Here is a 12,323-nt window from a genome sequence, read left to right on the forward strand (position 1 = left end):
CAATGAGTGCTCTCCGATTCATGTTTAAGCTCAATGATAAGGGACCTCCTTTTTATAGCCGTGTCTGAACGGCGTGACGCAGTGTGACACCTTTTTGGGGAGAAGTTTTCACATGACATAGCAAATGCTCCAGGGATAAGTAAGAGATAACCTTCCAACGCTCTCGCCTGGATTCGAACCCAGGCGTTCAGCGCCATCTGCGGACATGCTAACCTCTGCGCTACGGTGGTCCCAGAAACATAATATAATAAATGTAATGGAAGCATTAGACGCAAATCCACATCTATTAAGTGGAGTTGGACAATATGTGATATGAGAAGTGGACCAAACTTGCTGGATGAATGTCCAGGAATTGTCTTACAAACGAACAACGCTTGCAAATTTTCAATAATAATTTTAATTATGAAAATGCGTGCTTTGTTAAGAAAGTGAATCGCGCGCTTCCACTTCCATTGAGCGACGAGGCTCATTTTTGGCTCAATGGGTACGTAAATAAGCAGAATTGTCGATTTTGGAGTGAAGATAAGCAAAAAGCATTGCCAATGCAACCAGAAAAAGTCACAGTTTGAAGGCATCATTGGACCGTACTTCTCATCTACTCCATCTTCTTCAAAGATGATGTGAATCGTAACGTAACTCTGAATGGTGAGCGCTACCGTAAGATGATATCCATTTTTTTTTACCAAAATAAAAGAGCTTGGCTTGCATGACATGTGGTATCAACAAGACGGTGCCACATGCTACACACAACGCGTAACAATGGAATGGTGAATGAACACATTTCGAACCGAACACTGATTTTGGTAATAAAATTCAATGATTTGCAAGCGTTGCTCGTTAGTAAGTCTATTCATGATGAAATGTCAAAGCATACTGAGCATCTTTCTCTTTGACACCATGTCTGAAATCCCACGTGATCTGTCAAATACTAATGCATGAAAATCCTAACCTCAAAAAAATCACCCTTTATAAGAGCTGCGTGACTAACTGCCTAATCATCGCCCAGCCCAAAGCTAGAATCATGAAATTTTGCACAGGATAAGGCTGGATTAGGTGATATTCGTACGTAAAGGTACTAATTGTAGTACCAAATAGTTCGAAAATGGCTACTATTTGCCCAATGCGAAAAGAACATTTTGAAAAAATAAGTATTGGAAAAAATGTTTTGGATAGAGCTAGGAGAATGTTCTTGAGATAAATAATAGAGCGAAAAAAAAGCGTATTGGAGAAAAAAAAAATGGATAGAGCAAGGAGAATAAGGATTGGAGAAAAATTTTTGGAAAATCGTACCGGAAGTGGGAGAAATAGTTCATTGAGTGCTGAAATTGGTAATTGATTGGATTGGATTGAGCTAGAGTTCTCAATTTAGGTTTTTGGGTACACCATTACAACCTAAATTGTGTGACTAGAAGAGTTCTTGGACATTTTTTCATTCAGGTACTTAAAAAAATAACAAAAAGCTACGAAATGGGTGAACTTTGTACATGGCGGATGGATAGAGGTAGAACTTTGAAATTTGACTTAAAAGACATCTGGTGTAAAAGGACGAGGGTGAAAAGAAAAAATTAAAAAATAGCATTGGAAACGGGAGTTAATGTGCGTTTAGTACCGCAATTGGTACCACGTAGTACTTTCTTTACAAATGAAGCTAAAGGCCTGAAATTGGGCATGTAGGTACAACTAGAAAATATATGATGGGTGACTAAATGATGGGCGACTAATAAAAATTTGTACATTTTGGTACCAAAATTGGTATTATTTGGTAGAGGTCTTAAAATTGGTATGTAGGTACAACAAGCAAATATGTGGGCGACTAAATGATATATTCACAATTTTTACATTTTGGTATAGAAATTGGTATTATTTGGTACTTCTTTACAACTGATGGTAGAGGTTTTAAAATTGGTATGTAGATACAACTATCAAATATATGATGGGTGACTAAATAATATATTCACAATTTGTACATTTTATTAGAGAAATGGGTACCATGTGGTATGGTACTAGAACAATTCCGAATGGAATGGATGAAACATAAAATGATTAGTACCGTATGGTACTAGCCTTACTATCGAACTGGTATTGGTATTAATACCAATCTGTTATGGTTTTAGCACCAGACCATTATTGGTTTTTGTACCAGACCGTTATTGGTTTTAATACCAAACCATTATTGATTTTTCCACCCCCTAATGAACCAAAACCAAAAAAACATTGCAAATAATTTTAATCTAATTTAATTTCTATAATTTTTTTTTAGTGACCACTGTTGTTCTAAAATCTCTTACATGATTCTTGCGGATTTTTAGGGTCAATATGTTTCAAAATGCAAATAAAACAAGTTTATTTCATCCTTTCCTCGACGTTTAATTTCTATATGTGTTAATAATTACAAAAAGTAATGTTACACCTTGACCAACCTCAATTCTCTGTATTCAGCGATTGCTTCAAAAGTGGTTCTCATATGAATACACCAACACAGCATCGTTTTCCACACAAGAGACTATCATGTTTTTGATGTAGAATCTCCTTCGAATTTGTACTATTACTATTATAATATTCACCACTTTCGAGTATCTGAACAGGTTTTTACGCACTCAAATTGTATCAAAGATTCAATTTATTTGTTTAACAAATATTTTATAATAGCGTCAATATTTTAAGTACAAAGCTCAACAATAGGAATACAAATGTGACGCCGTCAATTCCCAATAGCCTCCTTTGTCTGATAATGAATTGATAATCTTTGCCAATGAAGCGAACAAAAAAAAAATAAGAAATTATATATATAAGCAAATAATATAAGTAAAATTAGGAAAAATATTTTACTTATATTATTTACTTATATATATAAACTAACTAAATGATTTATTGAAAATTCGTACATTCAGGTACCCAAATTGATACTCTCTGTTCAGATGGAGCTGGAGATCTGAAATTTGGTATGTAGGTACAACTAGCAAATATGTGAAGGGCTATTTAATTGTCTATTCACAATAAGTATATTTTGGTACCAAAACTGGTATCATTTGGTACTTTTTATACAGAGGCCTAACATTGAGAGATATTCAGAGGTGTGAAATTTGGCCTGTAGGTACAACTGGAATATATATGATGGGTGATTAAATGATCTATTTACAATTTGTGCATTTTGGTACCAAAATTGGTACCATTAGCAAACTTCCTTACAACTGGAGGTATAGGTCTGAACTGGAGGTATAGGTGTGAACTGGAGGTAGACGATCTATTAAAATTCGTACATTTTGTTAACAAAACTGGTATCATTTGGTGCCTTATTTACAGATGCCGCTAGATGTGTGAAATCTGGTTTGTAGTCACAACTAGGAAATAATTGATGGATGACTAAATGTACTATTCACAATTCGTACATTGCGGTACCAAAATTGGTACCATTTCGTTCTTTCTTACCAGATGGAGCTGGGGGTCTGAAATTTGGCATGTAGGTACAACTAGGAAATAATTAATGGATGAATCAATGATCTATTCACAATTCGTACACGCCTAGAAGATTTATAGAAATTCGTCCATTTAGATACCAAAACGTACATAATGGTACTTTCTTTATGGATTGAGCTAGAGCACTGAAATTTTTCATACAGGTACACCTTGATAGTATATATCGGTAGACTAGGAGATTATTTCGAAATCGGGTAATAAATAAAGCCATAATTTATCCTGCGTGCAGCAAAAAAGACGTTTTTATGGAAATTTCAGCTCGATATCTCAATTTTTGAAAGCTGTAGAGTGATTACAACAAAGAGGACAGACAGACACACAAACATCGTTAAATTGTCTTAGAAATTCACAACGATCCGAAATGTATATACTTTGTAGGGTCGGAAATGGATATTTCAATGTGTTGCAAAAGGAATGACTTAATATAATATAATACAATATACGCCCTATGCTATGGTGGTGGGAATAAAAAGTCATAAAACAGAACATGTGGGATATGATTCCGAAAAAAAAAAAAATATATATATATATATATATATATATATATATATATATATATATATATATATATATATATATATATATATATATATATTAATTTGTCGGAATCATATCCCACATGTTCTAGTTGCAATGCGGTTTTATGACTTTTTAGGGCGTATATTATATTATATTAAGTCATATATATATATATATATATATATATATATATATATATATATATACATATATATATAAATATATATATATATATATATATATATATATATATATATATATATATATATATATATATATATATATAGTGACTCAATGCATTTTTGCCTTTTCCGTCAAAGTGCATTTTGCAGTATCTTCTAGTGAAAACGAATATGGTATTCGTATTCTACCCATCGCCAAAAAGACGAATTTGACGTACATATCAATATGGGACTCAAATGAAAAGGTTTATGGGAGTTGATTGTGAATGAATTCAAAAGTGAACCGATAGCGACAATATGGGTATCAAATAAAAGGCATTGGAGAGTACAAACAAAAACTGCCCCAAACAGACGTACAGAACGTACATATCAATATAGGATTCAAATGAAAGATATTCGGGAGTAGACTACGAATATGATATATAAAATTAGGTCCAACTAATTGGGGATCGCCCTTCCCCAAAAATATCCCTTCCAAATGAGAATTTTAGTCGATCATAGTTAGATGAGAATTAAATGAAAAGTATTTGGGAGCAGATTACGAATATGACATTAAACTTTGTGTCCACGAATCCAGGTGGCGCTTCACCTCCTAAAATCACCTCCAATAGGTTATTTGACCAATAGAAACAATGGGAGATAATGTAATACATATTTTTGAGTTGAGTGCGTCATTCGAATTTGTGCTCAAGTGGCAGAAGGGAAGTTGCGCACAACCCTCCTATAGACGCCCTACACCAAACGGCTGTATACACCAATCATGACAATATGGGGTTAAATTAAAGGTATAAAGTTGTCGTCTGCGAGTCTGATATCTTTATTTTGCTCATATATCTAACGGACCACCCCACTCCAAAACTGTCGAACAATCATAATGACCTAACAGGACACTGTGTGATTTAATTATTTGGGGGCATACATAAATAAATGTAGGCCGCCACAAGCCAAAATTATTAAAATTATATTATCTTATTTGTTCAATAGTACTTGGTTTAATTAAAGGAACGGTTGACATCACATCAAATATATAGACCGACAAATTAGTTGTTTACTACAGAATATCGGTTAAAAGGGGCAATTTAAAAAAAAAGATTCAACCATTATTATTTAATAGGTAGTCATATAGTCAATTATAGACAACTACCACATGATGATAAATGTTATAGGCGTTAAAAGATTCCAAGAGAGTGTCACTAACATTTAACTTAGCGCTGCTTTCAATTGGATTTTAAAACGGTTTCCAGAAGATTGATTTTCAGAATTTTGAGAAAATTTTTTGTTTGATTTTAGAGCTTTAAAAAATTGCCGACTTTCGGCACGCCAATTTTCTCTAAAACATACCTTATATGACGGGAATTTTTATACCCTCCACCATAGGATGGGGGTATACTAATTTCGTCATTCTGTTTGTAACACATCGAAATATGCGTCTAAGACCCCATAAAGTATATATATTCTTGATCGTCATGTCATTTAAGTCGATCTAGCCATGTCCGTCCGTCTGTCCGTCTGTCTGTCGAAAGCACGCTAACTTTCGAAGGAGTAAAGCTAGCCGCTTGAAATTTTGCACAAATACTTTTTATTAGTGTAGGTCGGTTGGTATTGTAAATGGTCCAAAGCAGTTCATAAATCGATCTTGGGACTTGACTTCTTGAGCCTCTAGAGTGCGCAGTTCTTATCCGATTTTATTGAAATTTTACACGTAGTGTTTTGGTATCACTTGCAACAACTACGCTAAGTATGGTTTACATCGGTCAATGGTTTGATATAGCTGCTATATAAACTGATCTTGGGTGTTGAGCCTCTAAAGGGCGCAATTCTCGTCCGATTTAATTGAAATTTTGCACGTAGGGTTTTGGTAGCGCTTCCAACAACTACGCTAAGTATGGTTTAAATTGGACCATGGTTTGATATAGCTGCCATATAAACCGATCTTGGGTCTTGAATTTTTGAGTATCTAGAGAGCGAAATTCTCGTCCGATTTGGCTGAAAATTTGTACGTAGTGTTTTGGTATCACTTCCAACAACTACGCTAAGTATGGTTTACATCGGTTCATAACCTGATATAGCTGCCATATAAACCGATCTTAGGTCTTGACTTCTTGAGCCAATAGAGCACGCAACTCTCATCCGACGTGGCTGAAATTTTGCATGAGTTGTTTTGTTATGACTTCCAATAACTGTGCTAAGTATAGCGTAAGTCGGTCCATAACCTGATATAGCTGACATATAAACCGATCTTAGGTCTTGACTTCTTGAACCTCTAGAGGGCGCAATTTTCATCCGATTTGGCTAAAATTTTGTACAACTTCTTTTTTGACTTTCAACATACGTGTCTAATATAGTCTGAATTGATCATTAGCTTGATACAGCTCCCATATAAACCTATCTCCCGATTTTGCTTCTTGAGCCCTTACAAGGCGCAATTCTTATCCGAATAAACTGAAATATTACACAATGACTTCTACAATGTTCAGCATTAATTTATGGTCCGAATCGGACTTGATATAGCTCCAATAGCATAACAGTTCTTATTCAATATTCTTTGTTTGTCTAAAAAGAGACACCGCGCATAAAACTCGACAAATGCGATCAATGGTGGAGTGTATATAAGATTCGGCCCGGCCGAACTTAGCACGCTCTTACTTGTTTTTAACTAGTTTCAACCGTCCACTTTACATCTATTAAAATTTCATAACCATACCTCTTTCATAACTCGTGCTACAATTTTTCTAAGGCAGTTCTATTTTTGAGTATTTAGTTAATGAATTAAAGTTTTTTAACTGGCACGAAACTTACATATATATCAAACAGATATTTTATATGTTGCCACGCACTATTTTCCGCAAAAAAAAAAACGTATAAATCGGTTCAGTAAATTAAAATTTATAGCCTTCAGAAGGTTACAGAGGCGGTAGGAGGTCAAATTTGGCAACCTTTATTTCACCATGTATTCGAGATATGGAACACCTACGAATAGCTTATGTACTCTTCTTCAAATGTCTAGATCAGATCAAAAGTGGTGGACGCATTTACATTTTGAAAAACAAACTGCTGATATTAATCCGCCCCATGCCACTATGACATAAATCTAAGCCAGTAATCGGCTTGTTGTGCGCTCTAAAAACTATAAAGTAACTTCTAAAAAGAAAATTTTAAGTTAGAAATTCCTTAACTGTTTTCAATTCCACTCCCCTAAGTTAGTTCATGTCTGATATTGTGTCTCCACCTAAGTACCGGTATCTGTTTCACCGATTCACATAAGTGAGCTCGTAGTCCTATGTGTCCCGTTATGATACCAATAGCTATACTGACCTCCTTCTTGCTTCCTTTCAGTAATAGCCTTGTCTTCTCACGATCTGGATCCCCCTATAGCATTTTCGCCTTCCTACCGCCCGTTTCGCTGTTCCACAATGTTGAATGATCATTCGTCGCCTCTGCCTTAACTCGGACTGCGTCGACCCGAAAGGCTTCGGGATAACCAAGTTTATTGACGGCAGTCCTCACCGCCAAATCGTCTGCCCTTTCATTTCCCCTTACTCCGTTATGGCCCGGCATCCAAACGATGCGGATTTTCCCATCCTCAGAGAAGGTGTTAATCTCCTTCTTACACTGCAAGACTGTTCGAGACCTTACCGTCCTGGTTGTTATTGCCCCTATGGGAATTTTACTGTCGGTGTTCACACTCGACGTCCTCGCGTTAGCACCACTCCACTTCACGCATACCGTGATCACCCGGATCTCCACCTGCAGGACCGTATTATGGTCAGGCAGTCTAAAACAGATCTCTCTCCTCTAACTTTGATCCATCCGTGTAACATGATCTTCCAGATGGCAATACTAGGGTTCCGTCAATCCAAGACTGTGCCTCTGGCAGCAGTGACTCGCACTCGACTTCAAGGTTTATCTCAGGTATCCGATCGGAAACCTCTTCCCTTTCTTCCAGGTTTCCTATCGTCGCCTCGATTATACCGCGGTGGTATGAGCTGCTCTCATCCTCAATCCATTCTCCCATCGCCTTAAGTCTCATAGCCGCAGTGGCTGCCTCACACTTAATCTGCATGTCAATGGGTTGGATATCTAGAATAGTCTCCAGTGCCCTAGTGGGCGTGGTACTAATCGCTCCGCCTATGCCAAGGCAATATGTTCTCTGAACCTGTTGTACAGTCCTTATGTAGCTCTTTTTCTCCATAGCAATCCACCAAACTACTGAGGCGTAAGATAGTACTGGTCGAATCACGCTCCTGTAGAGCCAGTGGACTATTCTCGGATTCAGAGCCCATTCCGAGCCTACGGCCAGTCTACATAGTGCCCAACAACTGTGAGCCTTCTTAGTACGCTTCTGAATGTGACACCCCCAATTCAGTTTCCCGTGCAATGTCACACCTAAGTATTTGACCTTGTCATATATCGAAAACTTCTTATTGAGGAAACGTGGTGCGCTAAATTGGCCCACCTTCGTCTTCCTCGTGAACAGGCATATTTCAATCTTCTCTGGGTTAACATTGAGACCTCTGGGTCTAGCCCAGTCATATGCCATATGCAAGTACCTAGAAAGTAGACTAAGAATACGAGACAAGGATATAGTGCAGTAACTAAGTTTTCGAATCATCTTTCTTTTCCATAAAAAAGGACCCTGTAGAGCCAGAAGAGTCTCTCATGATTAATTTGGGCCAGTAGAGACCCTGACGAAGCCAAAAGAGACTTCACATTCACGAAAATATTAATGAATGGGTCCGTAGGGACACGGGCGAAGCTCAAAGAGACTTCGCTTCAGCGAAAAGATTAACGAGTTGGCCAGTAGGGACCCTGTAGGGCTAAAAATGATTCACGCTGAAATACCAGGGCAACACTAAATGACGACAAATTACCTGATATCGATGGTAAAACAAAACCATCACAGTTGATGAATTCTGAGGTGAAATGATCCTTAAACCACAAATTCTATCTGGGGTGGCCGAAATAGTGCCACTTATACCCCATACCATACCACTAGTTGACCAAATTTACAATTATTCCGAAAAACTTTAGTCACAAAAGACGACTCCGAAGCAGGATCAATCAATGGATACGAAACACCATTGTGAACAACATTGATCATAGCAGTCCCTAAAAGAATGTCTTTATTCTGCAAGGTATTCGTATGTTCCACAGAGGGAGAAGTTCCAGGTCAAAAACTAGCGTCTAAATTGGACAAAGTTATGGACGCAGAGGATGTGGTAGAAGAAGGGATTGAATTTCTCCTATGTAGCAAAGTGTAATGCCGCAGTATACATATAGTACAAGAGTATAAACTATTACAATTAAGTTTAAACACAATTTGTGACGTTAAGTCAATGCGAAACGATAAGAAGGAGAACCTCAACTCTATAAACTCAGGACAAATCGAAAGAAATAATAAGGACGTCGAAAGATCAGATTTATTTCACTTTGCTCCCACAAAGACTGTGCAATATTCGGCAAACGCTGCAAACAAACAAAAACTAAGATTGGATCCCAAATATCCGTCGAAACATCAAAAGTGGACAATGCCGCAAGATATTATGCCTGGTTGAACTGATTTTAAACCCGAAGAAGTCTCATTCGAAACGTTATGAAACAGAATAAGCTTGTTTTCGTAGGCATCCTTCAAAACTTTCAACCCAAGTCATAATCTACGATGGGTGAAAGGAAATTTCGAAACAATTGCCCTAGCTTCAATACTGGTCTTGCGCATCAAATGGCATAACCGCTCAACATCAGTCAACCGGGAATTATTGACGTATAGCGCGTGAAAAAAATCTTGAAAAATGGGCCATGTCAGAAAATCACCTTCAAATATACCGATGTCACAAGAAGGCAACGAAAGACTTTGAACCATATCACTAGGAGGAGGATCGACGAACGTACCTACACTCCTGAAATTGCGATCAGCATTACCAAATCTTTCAGAATCCCGAGTCCCGCCGGTCAAAGAATGCGACGTACTATTTAACAGTCGGATATTGCCCTGTGCATCTTAAGGTGTCACACACGCCTGGTGCCCAAATGGAATTAAAGTTATGCAAATAATAAACAACAAATTCAATAAATAACGTTTAATGTATAAAATCTTATATATAACAAGTTAAAGCGTGCTAAGTTCGGCCGGGCCGAATCTTATATACCCTCCACCATGGATCGCATTTGTCGAGTTCTTTTCCCGGCATCTCTTCTTAGGCAAAAAAGGATATAAGAAAAGAGTTGCTCTGCTATTAAAACGATATCAAGATATGGTCCGGCTCGGACCACAATTAAATTATATGTTGGAGACCTGTGTCAAATTTCAGCCAATTCGTATAAGAATTGCGCCCATTGGGGCTCACGAAGTAAAATAGAGAGAACAATTTTTATGGGATCTGTATCGGGCTATAGACCGATTCAGACCATAATAAACACGTTTGTTGATGGTCATGAGAGGATCCGTCGTACAAAATTTCAGGCATATCGGATAATAATTGCGACTTCTAGGGGTCAAGAAGTCAAGATCCCAGATCGGTTTATATGGCAGCTATATCAGGTTATGAACCGATTTGAACCTTATTTGACACAGTTGTTGAAAGTAAAAATAAAATACGTCATGCAAAATTTCAGCCAAATCGGATAGGAATTGCGCCCTCTAGAAGCACAAGAAGTCAAATACCCAGATCTGTTTATATGACAGCTATATCAGATTATGAACCGATTTCAACCATACTCGGCACAGTTGTTGGATATCATAATGAAATACTTCGTGCAAAAATTCATTCCAATCGGATAAGAATTGCGCACTCTAGAGGCTCAAGAAGTCAAGACCCAAGATCGGTTTATATGGCAGCTATATCAGGTTATGGACCGATTTAAACCATACTAGGCACAGTTGTTGGGTATCATAACAAAACACGTCGTGCGAAATTCCATTCCATTCGGATAAGAATTGCGCCCTCTAGAGGCTCAAGAAGTCAAGACCCAAGATCGGTTTATATGGCAGCTATATCAGGTTATGGACCGATTTGAACCATACTTGGCACAGTTGTTGGATATCATAACAAAACACGTCGAGCAAAATTTCATTCTGATCGGATAAGAATTGCGCACGCTAGAGGCTCAAGAAGTCAAGACCCAAGATCGGTTTATATGGCAGCTATATCAGGTTATGGACCGATTTGAACTATACTTGGCACAGTTGTTGGATATCATAACAAAACACGTCGTGCAAAATTTCATTCTGATCGGATAAGAATTGCGCACGCTAGAGGCTCAAGAAGTCAAGACCCAAGATCGGTTTATATGGCAGCTATATCAGGTTATGGACCGATTTGAACTATACTTGGCACAGTTGTTGGATATCATAACAAAACACGTCGTGCAAAATTTCATTCCAATCGGATAAGAATTGCGCACTCTAGAGGCTCAAGAAGTCAAGACCCAAGATCGGTTTATATGGCAGCTATATCAAAACATGGACCGATAAGGCCCATTTACAATACCAACCGACCTACACTAATAAGAAGTATTTGTGCAAAATTTCAAGCGGCTAGCTATACTCTTTCGGAAGTTAGCGTGCTTTCGACAGATAGACGGACGGACGGACAGACGGACGGACAGACGGACGGACAGACGGACGGACAGACGGACGGACATGGCTAGATCGACATAAAATGTCATGACGATCAAGAATATATATACTTTATGGGGTCTCAGACGAATATTTCGAGTAGTTACAAACAGAATGACGAAATTAGTATACCCCCCATCTTATGGTGGAGGGTATAAAAATCAATTTGTGTTTGTTTGTTTGTTTGTATGTTTGTGTGTTCCTTATAGACTCAGAAACGGCTGAACCGATTTTCTTGAAATTCTCAAAGATGGTGCATAATCTAAAGGGGGGCGGACCCTCCCCCTTACCATAATTTTCAGAAACGCCAGGTCTCGGAGATGAATGGTGCGATTTAAGCGAAATTTTGTGTGCTCTCATATAGTACCCTAAAACATAAAAATTTGGTGTCCCAATTTCGAATGGGGTACCTAGGGGGGCCGCCCCACCCTAAAACCTACCAAACATATATTTAGACCAATCATGACAATATGTGACTCAAATGAAAGGTATTTAGGATAAGAAAACGTATCTGATATCTATATGTCGGA

Source organism: Stomoxys calcitrans, chromosome 1 (assembly GCF_963082655.1).
Source record: "Stomoxys calcitrans chromosome 1, idStoCalc2.1, whole genome shotgun sequence".
Classification (NCBI taxonomy): Eukaryota; Metazoa; Arthropoda; class Insecta; order Diptera; family Muscidae; genus Stomoxys; species Stomoxys calcitrans.